General features: G+C 49.2%; 1 protein-coding gene across 12 annotated transcripts in view; it reads right to left on the bottom strand.

Moving 5' to 3' along the window:
* CCDC120 (coiled-coil domain containing 120) overlaps nt 1-15,311 on the bottom strand; it is a 43,994-nt gene that overhangs the window by 13,824 nt on the left and 14,859 nt on the right. For 4 of the 12 annotated variants that reach the window (XM_082205456.1, XM_082205458.1, XM_082205457.1 and 1 more), the window contains exon 1: nt 6,141-6,268. The exons of 3 other annotated variants lie outside the window; for them this stretch is intronic. The gene's annotated coding sequence lies outside the window, so the exon portion shown is untranslated. 5 more of the 12 variants (XM_082205462.1, XM_082205466.1, XM_082205463.1 and 2 more) reach the window with 5 other exon arrangements.

Raw genomic sequence — 15,311 nt, 5'->3', positions numbered from 1 at the left:
TACCAGACTTTTAGAAGACATCTGAAGGCAGCCCTGTTTAGGGAAGCTTTTCATGTTTGATGTATTATGGTATTTTAATATTTTGTTGGAAGCCGCCCAGAGTGGCTGGGGAAGCCCAGCCAGATGGGAGGGGGATAAATAATAAATTATTATTATTAATCTCCCCGGGTCTTTCTTCAGGAACTCTTCCATGTACGTAAAGTGCAAGCCATGACAGCCGTCGCAGATCCACCCGATGGGCAGGTCCCAGAAGGAGACTACGATTGGCTGTGGGATCCCAGCCTTTCTCTTACATCAGGGCTGTGTTTACCTGTGGTGCTCCAGATGTTTTTGGACTACAACTCCCATCACCCCTGACTACTGGTCATGCTGGCATTCTCGCCATGAGGAGTGGGAGGGCTTCTTGCAGAAGAGACTCCTTTCTCAGAAGATCCTCAGCTTCAACAGGTCACTCAACCTACTTCATGGTGACTAGGGGCTCCAGCGAGTACAGACAGAACCACCTCAACCTGGCCATTCCTGGACCACATTCTGGGGCTTCTTGGAACCATAACCCAGCAGCCAGGGATGATGGGAGTTGTAGTACAACAGCATTTGGATGACCAAAGGCTCCCTTCCCATCCCTGTTCAGGGGCAGTATTTTGGCCAATTTTGAGTTGCTGAGGTTAAGTCAGTAATTGTGGGGGTATCATGGATTAGGAACAAACATTAGGCTCTGCCAGGGTCAGACCACCTAGTCCAGCAGTATGCGGCCAGATAAATGGTCCAGGAAACCATGTGAAGAGAAACACTACCACTGTCATCTTGCTTGCCCCTCGGCATCTAATAATCACAGGCATATTGCCTCTTGAATATGGACACTGCATTTAGCAATTACATTTCCCTGCTGTAGCTTCACTCTAATTGGCTAGACAAGCTTTTAAAAGCTATGGTTTGCCTGTCTCATGCCCCCGCAATAGTGCTCTCCACTGAAAGAAGCGTTTTACGTGTATTACGTTGATTGGTATAATTCAGGGTTTCCTTGACAGAGAACGAGACCCAGTTATTAGAGAGGGAGAGAAACCCGAACCTCTCCCTCGTACCTGAGGCTGGCTCAAAGCCAGCACTCCGGATGGGGGTAGAAGCTGAAGTGCCCCCACCCCCAGCTCCCCTCCCCTCTGCCCTGCTCGCCACTCAACTCATATGTCCACAGACATCCACGGTGGGAAGTCTGGGGGCAGCGAGACAGCTGGCCAGCTCTCCACATTTCTGGGCCCGGGCCAAAGCCCACAGCTGCTTCCCTGCGAGACCAGATCAAGGCCGAGCTCAGCTGGGAGTCCAGAGAACAGCCAGGAAGCCTCCCCGAGTTACGTAACTAATCCCAGTCGCAGCAGAGACCAGAACTGCTCTCGGCATGAATCACACCGAGAACGACATTCGCATCAGGTACAAGGGCCGCAGAAAGCGTTCTCCACATGCCCTGCGGAGCGTAGACGCGCCTTGCACCAAAGATTCTTCTTCCTTGTGCCACAACACTTAATGCATTCATCACTCCCACCCCCAATTCTCTTTCTCGTACACACACAGCATTGCCAAATGTGAATCCACAGAGCCGAAATTCACGTCTATGCCTCAATGAGAAGATGGGTCGCGTTGCACGCCAGCGTGACGAACGTGGGAAAGGGAAAGGTATGGGGTGGCACAGCGCAGAGGCTCTGCCAGTCTCTCCTCTCCCCCTTCCCTGCCCCAGGCTCTACCGCAGTCAATTCCTTTGCTATGACTGTTTAGTGTCAACACCTTTCTCCCTACCCCTCCCAGCCACTGCTGGCGGCTCCCTGTTCCCAGGGAGTGGATGAGGGAGGGATCTGCTATGAGACAGGGCGGAAGAAGGCAGAGCTGTTGCATGTACCCTGTGGTAAAAACAACAGCAACAAGCAAAGCTGAGCCAAGGAAACCCAAATTGAGTGCTGACAGCACATCAGCTCCCCGCATATTCTATTGCTTTGAAGAACTTTTTCTCCTGAAATAAAATGTCCAGGGGGAGGGGTGTTGCTGAGGGTTCAAGGTGACAGCCTGGTGTAGATCCAGAGCAGGGGTCAGCAACCTTTTTCAGCCATGGGCCTGTCCACTCGCCCTCAGACCATGTGGTGGGCCGAACTATATATTTTTGGGGGGGGGGGCCGAATTCCTATGCCCCACAAATAACCCAGAGATGCATTCTAAATAAAAGCACACATTCTAGTCATGTAAAAACACACTGATTCCCGGACCATCCACGGGCCGGATTTAGAAGGTGGTTGGGCTGGATCTGGCCCCCCCGGGTCTTAGTTTGCCTACCCATGGACTAGATCAGGGGTCAGCAAGCTTTTTCAGTGGGGGGGGGGCGGTCCACTGTCCCTCAGACCTTGTGGAGGGCCGGCCTTTTTTTGGGGGGGGGATGAACAAATTCCTATGCCCCACAAATAATGCTGATGCATTTTAGATAAAAGAAGACATTCTACTCATGTAAAAACAGGCTGATTCCCGGACCATCCGCAGGCTGGATTGAGAAGGAGATTGGACCACATCCGGCCCCCGGGCCTTAGGTTGCCTACCCCTGATCCAGAGCTTTGTGGTGCTTTGAGAAAGAGCACATTAGTGGACCCCTCCCCTTACCTTACCTGAGATTCCCTCCAGCTGCAGAGTCCTCTATCCTGCAGCAGAGAGCGCATTAGCTCAGGGGCAGAGCAGGCACACTTGGCGTGCAAATGATCCCGGTTCAAACCCTGGCATCTCTGGGTAGGGCTGAGAAAGATTCAAATCGCTAGAGAGTCGCTACCCATCAGTATCAAGAATACTGAGTCACATGGACCGATCAATGTGACTCAGATATGAGGCAGCTTCCAATGACCCTATGAAAACACGCTTTTTCGCTCTGCTCAAGACTCTGACTTTCTCATGTGCAGATGGAATGGGGGCATTTGGGGCTTGCCGATCAGAAGGCCGGCGGTTCAAATCCCCGCGACGGGGTGAGCTCCCGTTGCTCAGTCCCTGCTCCTGCCAACCTAGCAGTTCAAAAGCATGCCAAAAAGTGCAAGTAGATAAATAGGTACCACTCCAGTGGGAAGGTAAACAGCGTTTCCATGCGCTGCTCTGGTTCGCCAGAAGCAGCTTAGTCATGCTAGCCACATGACCCAGAAGCTGTACGCCAGCTCCCTCGGCCAATAAAGCGAGATGACCGCCGCAACCCCAGAGTCGGTCATGACTGGACCTAACGGCCAGGGGTCCCTTTACCTTTACCAGCCTGTGCACCAGGCCCTCTGCACACATGATGCAAGGGCATAGAATATAATCAGCCTTGAACTATGTTGTGCTAAAGGGGGCACAGTAACAATAATAATAATAATTTATACCCCACCCATCTGGCTGGGTTTCCCCAGCCACTCTGGGTGGCTTCCAACAAAATATTAAAACATTAAACATTGTCTATTTAATGTCTATTAAAGATTAGAAGCTTCCCTAAATAGGGCTTCCTTCAGATGTCTTCTAAAAGTCTGGTAGTTGTTTTTCTCTTTGACATCTGGTGGGAGGGCGTTCCACAGGGCGGGTGCCACTACCGAGAAGGCCCTCTGCCTGGTTCCCTGTAACATCACCTCTCAAGGCAAGGGAACCGCCAGAAGTGCTCGGCACTGGACCTCAGTGTTAGGGCAGAACGATGGGGGTGGAGATGCTTCCACAGGGTTGCAATTTACCGGTATGTATTTTCCCACTTGGGTGACTGTATGGCTTTCCCCCATCCAATCCATGCTATCATTCCTGTTTTACATAAGGCAGAAATGGAGAAAGCCAAAGGGAGGGGGCTGAGCCCAGGCCTGGAGGGTTCTGAAACTCTTACCACTGCCTTATTCTCAAAACAAAAGAGCAAATCAAGGTTGAGACCAGGAGAACAGTAGCTGGAGGGTAAATTCAGGTAGGTTTGAGGAGGAGGACAGGAAAAATAAAGAGAAAGAGGGGGGAAGGAGGGAGAGAACCAGATTTTATGAGCTGGGATTGTGATGCAGGGGCAGAGTTCAGCAGGTGGAGCCCTTCCCCGGAAATCCTTGCAACACCTGGTCACGTCATCTTGGCTGGCTGCCTGAGGCAAAGGTTCACCTAATCCCCAGACAAGAGTCAAAATGGGCAGGCCAAAACCTATCTTCCAGAGTCAGCAAGGTAGCAATTTCCTGCAATCCCTCCCCCCTAGATCTTGCCTTGAAAAGCATTAATTTCCACCATGGAATCATCTCCGAGAGCAAAATATACCATCCAGGAATCCTGGCCTCCAGTCACAGCTGTTTTTGAGCCAGGACTCAGCCCCAGGACTCTTTTTCAATAGCTGGGCTCACCCCTGAACACACAAAGCCTCTGAGCATGGGTGCCACAATCGGAGCCACAATCAGGCTCCGCCACACATTACAGAGAAAGAGGATTTCACCATAAAGAAGATTTCTACGCAGTCTTAGGTCCCAGTAATGCCAGAAATGAAGAACTATTTCACATTTTTCCTCTATATTCCACAGCCCTCCTTACTTTAGCCAGCTCAATTGTTCGCTCAAGGCTTCATGGCTGAGGGAGAACTTGAAGCCTGGGTCTCCCCAATCTTAGCCTGACACTCTAACCACCTACACCACAGTGTTTCTCATGTGGCAAGAAGACCAAATCATGCAAGACATCATGTACAGTCCTATGCCTCTCTTCACTGGGTCATATTGGGTTGGCAATGAAGCTGGGGTTCAAATCCCTGTTTAAGCCAATAACTCATTCAGTGGGTCTGGAACAAGCCGGGATCTCTCTTACCCTCAGTTTACCTCACCTGTGCAATGGGATGGCTAGTGTCTGACCTCAGAATTGTACAGAAGCACAGTAGTTATCCCAGGCATTTGTGTAGTGTTTTTGCATGCTCAAAATATTTACAGCAACTTTATAAAGCAGGTGAGCGTCATTATTACTCACAGGTAGCTCAGTTGGTAGAGCATGAGACTTAATCTCAGGGTCGTTTTGTGTTGGGCGAAAGATTCCGGCCTTGCAGGGGGTTGGACTAAATGATCTTCGTGGTCCCTTCCAACTTTACAATTCTATGATTCTCTCTCTATACTGCAGAAGACGAGTGGGGGCTGAATCTGGGAGAGAGCTGCTTGCCACCTGGTGAGTTGATGGCAAAGGCATGCATGATTCAAACCCAGGACTTTTGATTCATAGTTAGTCTCTTACAGCCACAAAGCTGTGCCAAGTCTATACATAAAATTAATGTACAACAAAGTAATTAGTGTTTGGAAGAGAAGCAGTGCCTTCATTACATTTCAAATGCCTCGGTGATCAGGCATCGGGGATATTTCCAGCCTTGTTTTAAATAATAATCCCATCTGCCTGGGTTTCTCTCCCACACCCATTCTGAGAAAGCCTCCTGTAAAAGACACGCGTCTACTCGGAACTCTGATCCACTGCTGTAAAAGACACGCGTCTACTCGGAACTCTGATCCACTGAGTTCAGTGGGACTTCACTGGGGGGAATAATGTACACAGGACTGAAGCATCCCCTTCCCCCATGTCTTCCTACTGTGTTTTCTAAGGACAGAAAGGTGCGGCCAATTCCTTCCAAAGCCAAATACTCTTAAGGTTCAAGGCAGGACCCTCGTCCCGTGCTCAGCTCGGAGCAAATCCGAGCGCGCTCCTTCTCCTCCGGCGCCGACCCCTCTCTCCGCTCGCCCACCTGGAAGCAGCACCTTCGTGGGAAAAACCCGCAACTTCTCCAAAGTTTCCAAGGCGCGCCCCCCACTTCGTGCCCCTTCGCCTGGGGGGGGTCAGCTTAGATCAGGCTTCGGGGGACAGCCTCGTGAGAGACCCCCCCCAACTCAGGCTCCCCCTGCGCCGCCACCCCCGCCCGGCGGCTTGCAGATCAGGAAACAAAGCAGAAAAAGGAAACGTGGGGCTTTAACCAGGAGCTTCCATCCCGAGGGATGTCTTGGGGGGGGGTTAGGATCCCTGCCTCCCCCCGGAAGCGGCTGGGATCGCCCTCCTGCCCCGTCGCTTTCCACCCCCACCCCCCAAAAAAACTTTTGCAAACTTGCCCGAACTTTGGGCGACTCCTAAGTGGCCGCCTCCCCCGCGACGCGCGCCCCCGCCTTGCCGAAGCGCGCCCTCACCTCGCTCCTTCCTTGGCTGCTCGGGGGCGAGCTGGGGAGGAGACCCAGAAGGGGCCAACGGCGGCAGCGCTGGCCGAACCCGAACTGCCTGCGGAGAAGAAGAAGGCGCCGCCAAAGGCAGCCGGGGAGGGGGAGGGGCCACACCTGTTAACCCTCGCCTGGCCGCGGGCTGGCCAAGCGCAGAGGCTGGCAGGCGAGTGGGGGAGGGGATAGGGGGAAAGGTGGGTGGGCAGATCCTTTGGGAGGGGGAGCCCTTCTTCTTCTTTCACCCCAGATGGGCATGGGTGTGCGGGTGGCCGGCAGTCACCCAGTGGGCAAAAAGGACGCTCTTCACGTGCTCAGAAGCACCCTTGAAGGACAACTGTTGTTGTTGTTTAGTCGTGTCCGACTCTTCGTGACCCCATGGACCAGAGGATGCCAGGCACTCCTGTCTTCTGATGACTATGAGGGCCACTCCATTTCTTTTACGGGATTCTTGCCCACAGTAGTAGTGCCTCACAAGACGAAAATCGTCTAGCGGTTTTTTCGTCTTGCGAAGCAAGCCCATTGACGGATTAGCGGATTAGCACTATTAGCGGCTTTTAGCGGCTTATCTGCTGATTGGATCAGCTGATAAGCAGCTTAGCGGCTTAGAAAAAGGGGGGGAGGAAAAAAAACCCGCAGGAACTCGCAAGACATTGTCGTCTTGCGAAGCAAGCCCATAGGAAATTCGTTTTGCGAAGCACCTCCAAAACGGAAAACTCTTTCGTCTAGCGAGTTTTCCGTCTTGCGAGGCATTCGTCTTGCGGGGCACCACTGTATGATGGTCATCCGAACTGAATTCGCCCATTCCCGTCCATTTTAGTTCACTGATGCCCAGGATGTCAATATTTATTTTTGCCATCTCATTTTTGACCACATCCAACTTACCAAGGTTCATGATTCTTACATTCCAGGTTCCTATGCAATATTATTCTTTACAGCACTGGACTTTCCTTTCGCTTCCAGGCATATCCGCAACTGAGCGACCTTTCAGCTTTGGCCCAGCCACTTCATCAGCTCTGAATCTACTTGTACTTGTCCTCCGCTCTTCCTCAATAGCATGTTGAACGCCTTCCGACCTGAGGGGCTCATCTTCCAGCGTCATAACTTTTATATGCCTGTTGTCTTTGCCCATGGAGTTTTCTTGGCAGGGATACTGGAGTGGCTTGCCGGTTCCTGCTCCAGGTGGATCACGTTTGGTCAAAACTCTCCACTATGACCTGTCCATCTTGGGTGGCCCTGCACCACATAGCTCATAGCTTCTCTGAGTTATTCAAGCCCCTTCGCCACGGCAAGGCAGTGATCCATGAAGGGGTGAAGGACAACTAGCCAACCGCAACTAAGGCGCCTCTCCCCCGCCAGGAGGGGGCAGCAGAGGGGCCATCACCTCCACAGGGAATGGGGAAGGGTACGGGACACACACCCCATGCTCAATAATCTGGTTGGGGGGGGTAATGGACATGGTGTCCGCCAGATGTTGATGGACTACAATTCCCATCATCCCTGACCACTGTCCATACTGGCAGCAGTTGAGAGTTGTAGTCCAACAGCTGAAAGGAACTAGTTGCCACCTCTGCATAGTAAACACAACCCAAGGCAGTTCATCCTTTCCAACAGGATGGAGGCACACAATGCATATGGGCAAACAAGCAGCGGATATACAGTGGTACCTCGGGTTACATACACTTCAGGTTACAGACGCTTCAGGTTACAGACTCTGCTAACCCAGAAATAGTACCTTAAGAACTTTGCTTCAGGATGAGAACAGAAATCGTGGGGGGCCACTAGGGGGCGCATTGGAAGATGGCCGACAATACCATCTCTCCGACCCACACGGGGTAATTAAGAGGCTGTTACGGGAGTAGGCAGGCTCCCTTGTTGCCCCAAGGAAATGGGGAACACTGCCCTTGCCTGCTGTGCCCATAAATCACCCCCTAATTCGAAAGAAGGGGGTGAGGGCCCTAGGCAGAATGCCCCCGTGTGGACCTCGGCTCTCCTGGATGCTGTCTCTGATCGCGCACTTGTTGTTGTTGTTGTTTAGTCGTTTAGTCGTGTCCGACTCTTCGTGACCCCATGGACCAGAGCACGCCAGGCACTTCTGTCCTCCACTGCCTCCCACAGATCGCGCACTAGCTGCAGCAATTTGGAATAATTAATTACAAAAGAAGCAAATGCACATATTTCAAGTGAAGAAGGGGAGTGAAGTCTGCTAATTTAAGTGACCTCTGCGAAAGAAGACAACGGGTTGGAGAAACAGGAATATTTTACGATGAAGATACACCAAAGGCGGGGTATGTTGACAACAGGACTGAATGGGGGGGACCTTTTTTACTTTCCTTCTATGTGATTTACAAGAACCCCTCCTCATTAGAATCGTCGGTTGAACTGACCAAAGCAGGATGATTAAGATCTGTGTGGAGATAAACTTTAACCAAAAGTATGCTTTATGGAGATCGGGAAGCAATAAGAGCTTTTGGAATGGCGCAGCCATTAATTCGGAGTCGCCATCTTGCCAAAGGATTTATAGCCGAGAGGAGGAACGGACTTGTTTTCAGACTGCATTCCTGGTGAATCTCCTCAGAGGTTTTGAGAAAGGAGGCAGATTGGTGAAAATTAATGACGCTAAGACTGTTTTGATGTATGGAAGTGATGTTATATGGAAAACGTCTGGATATGGCTCCTGGATAAAAAAAATAATATCCACGCAGGATTACAAACTGTTCTAACCAGCTTGTGGAGACTATCAGAGGTCACAAAGAGAAAGGAAAAATATATGAAAATAACAGCAAGAGATGTGGAAAAACAATAAGAAAGGACTGGATAGTACTGTGAACATCATAAGGTTAGATTTGTGGACATTAAAACAGCAGCAAGAAGCAAGAAGCTGATTGGATCCCCTTCGGAACTTGAAATATGGGTACCCCCAACAAAAATTTAAAATTTCGCTGTGTAATTTGGAATTTATGTAATTTGGTTTGATTTGATGTGATTGGTCGGTTAATAAAAAAAAAATTCTTAAAAAAACAACAACAGAAATCGTGCGACGGTGGCAGGAGGCCCCATTAGCTAAAGTGATGCTTCAGGTTAAGAACAGTTTCAGGTTTAGAACGGACCTCCAGAACGAATTAAGTACGTAACCAGAGGTACCACTGAAGTAACACACAGTGTTATAACACACACATTTGCCTTTCTCTTTGCTGCCCCGTGGGGCAGATTTATTTAAGCCTGGTGTAGAGGATAGTGAAAGTAGGTTGTAAAGTTTCTGCCATTGTTTTTTTGTGAGCTTGATGGGTTATTTTCGATTTCCTTGATATTTTTGCTTTTCTTTTTCTATGCTTCTGGTTTAGTAATGAATGTAAAAGCCAAGTAAAAACACTCTTCCCCAAACCCTTAAACACACACACACACACACACACACACACACACACCACCCCCACTGCCCAACCCTTGCCATAGTTTAGCTCACACTGTGCAAAATCCGAGTTCACAGATCAATTCCGAGAACTGATTTAACGTCTGTTTTCAGAGATGCTCCTGCAACAATTGCATTGAGGAATAATTCCTGGAGGGGAAAAAGTTCCTGATTTCATCAGCTTAAACCTCCAAATGAGGTTGTTGTAGCTTTGCCTGGTTTCTAGCTTCCTGCATGCTGTTTTGCTAACCATTTGGATTCGAGGAGGAAACTTGGGGAGGTGAGAGCCCTTTAACATATTTTGCAGGATGAACCAACAGGTAGAATTCTGGACTGGACCATTTCAGACCAGAGGTGGGGTGTGTGCATTCTTCACTGTTCTCCCAGGTGAACAAGAACCTTTAAAGCTGCCAACAAAACAAGGAAATACGGAGGTTTGCTGTATGTATGGAGTTGTGTCTTGCTGTTTTTAACATGGGAAAGTGCTGAAAATCGGGGGGGGGGGGGCACATCCACACCCCACACTGCAGTCTGAAGAACTCCAGTCCAGAATTCTACCACTTGGTTCTGGACATTGCAGCCTGGTCTACTCGTGGGCAAGAACGGAGGTGGCAATGGAATGGGCTGCACCATTCCTGGAGGCCAGAAGATTGTGTTTGAATGCTGCTGTTGCATTTGTTTAAAATCCTGCAGAAATAAATGGCATCAAATAAGGGTAGAGGTTGCAGAAGCCTAGCTTTCTCCCTGTTGTGCTACTTGCTTTCAGGGTAGATTCATTTGTATACCCAGAGAATTGTGCTTAAAATGCCGCCCTCACGGTGATGCAATCCATTATACCTATTGATCAACTTCCCATCCTTCCAAGCAGCTCATAAATCCTGCCCTCCCCTCCCCCCTCTGGCTTCCTTTTTATCTTCACAACACCCCTGTAAGGTAGGTTCGCCTGCTTGGGACTCTACCACTTCTTTCTGCTGCATGTAGGGACCTGGCCATGTACACAGATTTTAAAATGATACCATAAACGTGGCATCAGCGTATAGCAAAGGAATGTGGGAATCTAAAAGGTAAAGGGACTCCTGACCATTAGGTCCAGTCGTGGCCGACTCTGGGGTTGCGGCGCTCATCTCGCTTTATTGGCTGAGGGAGCCGGCATACAGCTTCTGGGTCATGTGGCCAGCATGACTAAGCCGCTTCGGGCGAACCAGAGCAGGACATGGAAACGCCGTTTACCTTCCCGCCAGAGTGGTACCTATTTATCTACTTGCACTTTGACGTGCTTTCGAACTGCTAGGTGGGCAGGAGCAGGGACCGAGCAACAGGAGCTCACCCCGTTGCGGAGATTCAAACCGCCGACCTTCTGATTGGCAAGTCCTAGGATCTGTGGTTTAACCCACTGCGCCACCTGCATCAGACCATTGGCAACAGCGCCCCCCCCCCCCCCCGTGACTTCCGAGACAGGGACTTTCCCAGCCATATATGGCAATCGTGGGATTTGAACTCGGTGCCTTGAGATAAAAGCCCTCCATTCACCTTAGGCCATGCACCAATGAACCATAAATCAGCGGGTAACGTAAGAATAATTAATAATAATAATAATTTATACCCCACCCATCTGGCTGTGTTTCCCCAGCTACTCTGGCCGGCTTCCAGCACCTGTAAAAACATAATAAAACGTCAAGCGTGTGAACAGGCTTGTGAGACATAATCTGCACCACCTGGAACATTTTCCTGTGAATCCAGACACCTTTTCATTCCGCAAACTCCTGAGCACCCCCTCCTCTAGCTCAGTCCCGGCTCCCTGCCCCCTCCCACCCCTCTGTCCCAGGGGGTGGTACAGCCCAGCTCTGTACTGCTGCCCTGTGTTTGTCTTAGCCTGGGATGAGATCAGATTCCGCACATTCCTGGCTCCCTGCCCTGCAGGTAGAAGCAGAGAGCGTGAGCCAAAGGGCCCCACAGAGTGACCGCCCTGAGCCTCTCGCTCCATCTAGTGGTTGTCTGACCCCTTTCACAAAGACCTGCCTTTTATTTCAAAAGAACTGGTATAACAAGGGCCATATGGTTGCTGTTCCTATCACATTCTTACAACAGCAGATTGTTGCACAGTAAAGTGTGTTGCCGAGAGAGGGAGGGAGGGTGAGAGTTTCGGCTATCACTACATCTCGGTCTAACCAAAACCACAGAGCTGCCGAGAAGAAAGAACCATCTCTCGGCCCATTTCCATCTTGCCACCTTCCTAGGGAAAAAGCAAGCTTTCAAGCTGACTCGAATTAACAACACCATGGGCATACAGTTATTTTTTTAATTAAAAAAAATATTATCGCTAACCATTCATACAACGCAGCTCAAGGATTCAAAGAACTTCTTGCGCCTGGTAATTCTTACTAGGGCTGCGATGCAATTTTAAGAAGACGTATTGATCAGTTAATCAGATAAATTCCAGGGCAAGCCTATCCTTTGGCTCAGCTACCAGATATGGCTGTGAATGCATTAAAGCATGTTATGAATGGTGCTGTTTTTAGCTCGGAAGCAACAGCTTGGGGAAAAACTGCATCTCCAAGGCAGAACATCTGCCTTGCACGCAGAAATTCCCAAGCTCAGGTGCCAGGTAGGGCTGCATACAGTACGTACACCTGTAAGACAGAAAACACGCCACACTTTTTAAGGCAGTTACCCCGCAGGAGGGAGTTCAATCTATTGTTTAATTTCAATTCAGCATCATGATCCCTTTCTCAGTTTTGATCCATTAGAAGCCTGCGCCCCCCCAAAAAATGGCCCACAGGATGCCCTGCCAAACTCGCTGCAATATTTTGCAACTCGCTGCTGCTACTGAGCTATCCTACCTTGCAATGTCCACTGAAACGTAGTCTGCAGACTCTTAATTACCTGCCAGCTTCAGTCTGTTGCTCATGGTTCAAAAAATGCATCGTCTCCAGTAAACTACCTTGATCTCTCCAGGACCTGCAACAAAACCCCTACTCTCCATGGCTGAAGCTCCTGGGATGAGGAGGGGAGAAGAACTGGGAAACGAAACCCTTTGTGTGTGGCTGGGTAACATGCTCAGAGGGAAAAAAGGGGCTGGCTGGTCTCTGAAAAGCTAACAGAATTGAGCAGAAAGTAAGTCGGGAAATTATTTGGGGGTTTTATGAAATCCTTTTCTTGAAACGTGCATGGATATGTAGCTTTTAAGGTAAAGGGACCCCTGACCATTAGGTCCAGTCGTGGCCGACTTCGGGGTTGTGGCGCTCATCTGGCTTTATTGGCCAAGGGAGCCGGTGTACAGCTTCCGGGTCATGTGGCCAGCATGACTAAGCCGCTTCTGGCGAACCAGAAAGCCTGTTTACCTTCCCGCCAGAGCGGTACCTATTTATCTACTTGCACTTTGACGTGCTTTGGAACTGCTAGGTTGGCAGGAGCAGGGACCAAGCAACGGGAGCTCACCCCGTCGCGGGGATTCGAACCACTGACCTTCTGCTCAGCAAGTCCTAGGCTCTGTGGTTTAACCCACGGTGCCACCCGTGTCCCTATATAGCTTTTATTTCCTTTCAAAATAATGAATCTTTTGGAGTTGTAAAAATCTAAGACTTTTCTGAAGTATTGAATATTATACAAACAAGTACAGGCTAGGATCTTAAGCAACTTCAACTTGACAAGCAAGCTTGTATAATGATTTTGGCTTCTAAAAAGTGTAATAATAGAATATTAATTATTTTTTTTAAAAAAGCATCCTTAGGTTCTTCTGGATATGGAACACCAGGGAGAAGTTAGATAGAAAACCTCTGTGGTTCCTGCTGCACTGCACATTTCACATGCCGGCACATTGCTCTTGTGAAAGAATGCAGGAGAACAGAGAATCAGAAACCATGTACTCCCACAGGTCACTCCCCAATCCCAAAGAGCAGAACATTGCTTCCAGTCTGATGCCAATATTTTTTACAGCCAAGAACAGCACAGGACAGGCAGGTCTGCTAATGTCTGATTCTGGAACTCAGATCTTTGATATCTTCTTCTTTAGCGCGGGCTGCAAATAATGCCTTTCTTAGGTACAACCAAAGTTTTTGACAGAGCAAGCAAGCTTTTGACTTACACTGAACACTTCTTCAGGCTGGATGCTAAACAGAACATTTGTGTCAGGCGTGAGAGAGAGATATGCCACTGCTTCGTTCTGAAGACATGTGCTCTGGAGGGGAGAGGAAAGTGCACACAAGACGGGAAATCCCAAGACAGAGTAGAGATCGCAGTGTCTCCAGAATCACCGCTGTACCACACTACAGTGGTACCTTGGTTCTCAAACTTAATCCATTCCGGAAGTCCGTTCCAAAACCAAAGCATTCCAAAACCAAGGCGCGCTTTCCCATAGAAAGTAACGCAAAATGGATTAATCCGTTCCAGACTTTCAAAAACAACCCTAAAGCAGGCATTTAACATGAATTTTACTATCTAATGAGACCATTGATCCATAAAATGAAAGCAGTAAACAATGTACAGTGGAACCTCAGGTTACGGCAGGGATCTGCCGCAACCAGAAAACGATGCAACCCAAAGTCTGTGCATGTGCACGGGGTGATTTAGTGCTTCTGCGCGTGCGCGAATGGTGCGAACCCAGAAGTAAAACCCGTTCCAGTACTTCCGGGTTTCCGATGGTCGCAAGCCGAGGGTGACGTAAACAGAAGGCAATGTAACCCGAGGCTCCACTGTACTGCAGTCACACAATCAATCAATCAATCAATCAATCAATCAATCAAAAGCTGAACTGGGTTACACACAGTCACAAAAAGAAGAAAAAAGAGCCTCAAAAACAAAAACGCAAAATAAATAGCAAAAACAGACAGACCTCAGCATAACACTCAAAACAGAAACATGGCACTCAAAACAGAAGTGTGGCACTCAAAACAGAGCACGTTCAGCTTCCAAAAATGGTTCGCAAACTGGAACACTTACTTCCTGGTTTGCGGTGTTTGGGTTCCAAGTTGTTTGAGTACCAAGGCGTTTGAGAACCAAGGCACCACTGTAGTCAGGGGTGGTTCTGAAGCTCATATGCCACTTGCACGTGGAAAGACAGAGCAACTGAATTCACAAAGGGGACATGGCCTTGACACACACACTGTTCCCAAAACATCACCCGCAGCCTGCAACGAACCCATTACTCAAAGTTCTGCAGGCAAGGGTTCAAATCCTGCTCTGCTCCTGACAGTCACTGCTCTGGAGCACAGCACACGTATGGGAAAGAAGGAGGAGCCCACGCAACGCCCTGCCCACATAGCCCCCTGGGCAGGAGGTCTGCAGAGAGCCCTCCTGGCAGAAGGGTTCAAGACCCACCAAGGAAGAAAAAGATTCTATTGACAAGCAGCCAGGACATAAAACAAGGACAGACACACCCCAACAGCTGCCTCCTACTGTGCCTTGTTACATAGAGCACAGGGTTGAAGAACAGGAGATAAATAATTTTTATTTATTTATTTATACCCCGCCCTCCCCGGCCAAGACCAGGCTCAGGGTGGCTAACACCAAATATAAATACAGTAAAAACATTAAAAACCAAACCAAACAAAAAACCAAACAAACAATTGGTTAAGATATACCGTATTTTTCGCTCTATAAGACGCACCAGACCACAAGACGCACCTAGTTTTTAGAGGAGGAAAACAAGAAAAAATATATTCTGAATCTCAGAAGCCAGAACAGCAAGAGGGATCGCTGCGCAGTGAAAGCAGCAATCCCTCTTGCTGTTTTGGCTTCTG

The sequence above is a fragment of the Podarcis vaucheri genome (assembly GCF_965113315.1).
Source record: "Podarcis vaucheri genome assembly, chromosome: 17".
In the NCBI taxonomy this organism is placed as follows: Eukaryota; Metazoa; Chordata; class Lepidosauria; order Squamata; family Lacertidae; genus Podarcis; species Podarcis vaucheri.
This window is presented reverse-complemented; position numbering and strand designations above follow the sequence as displayed.